The sequence below is a fragment of the Montipora capricornis genome, chromosome 9 (assembly GCF_036669925.1).
Source record: "Montipora capricornis isolate CH-2021 chromosome 9, ASM3666992v2, whole genome shotgun sequence".
Lineage (NCBI taxonomy): Eukaryota > Metazoa > Cnidaria > Anthozoa > Scleractinia > Acroporidae > Montipora > Montipora capricornis.
The window spans coordinates 2,660,136-2,660,983 of record NC_090891.1 but is presented as its reverse complement, the minus strand read 5'-3'; positions in this window follow the sequence as shown (position 1 = coordinate 2,660,983).

Here is an 848-nt window from a genome sequence, read left to right as displayed (position 1 = left end):
TGGCTAGCAAGTTTTGGCAATGCCTTCCGCAACATTTTCCGGTAGCACAAGTTCATTGGTTATGATGATTCTCTTACTAGGAAAGCAAAACACTGAAAACACTGCAACCACGGATTAAAGGGTATCCATGGTACTGAATTGAGTGTGGCTTGGCTTCCCAGCAGATATCACCGAAGCACGATGCAAAAGACAACATGTTCAGTGGAGGCGGAATAATAATCGTAGTTTTCAATAAGCTGGTATTTGGGAGACGTACTTTAGTACAGAGCCCGTACAATTAAACAACAGTTGCAGCAGAAGCTAAATGATTCCAACTGGCATCTGGAAATGGGTTCTTAAGGTCTAACTCATGATGAGAACTTATTTTATCAAGTTAAGTACAGATCATGCTTCCCGGTTTAACACGGCATTGAGGTGAAATGTCAAATGTTCATTTCCATGGCGAATATTGCCGAACAAGGTCCTGAGAATTAGTGTTCATCGATGTTTGGTCCCCTTACGTGCTTGCATTTCACTGAATTGGTATCTAGCGCCCGGCAGTGTTTGAAATATGTTTTTGCGTAGACTGCTAGATGACGCCCGTGAGGAGTATTTGGTACTGAGTTGTGTTCATGCTTCAATGAATGTCTGCTTTAACTTAAGAAAGTTAGAAATTGGCTCATAACCTCTTGAGATGTTCTCAGCCCATATCATAAATTCAGTTTCATTGCGAAAAGAAGAATGCAGCTTGAAGATATTTTGACTGGACTTCTGCGCAAACAATCAATTCCCGACTGAAATAACATCAATGATGCAAAGATGACAGACAGTCGAATATTGGCGATTGCCATGCAAAGATTATGCTACGA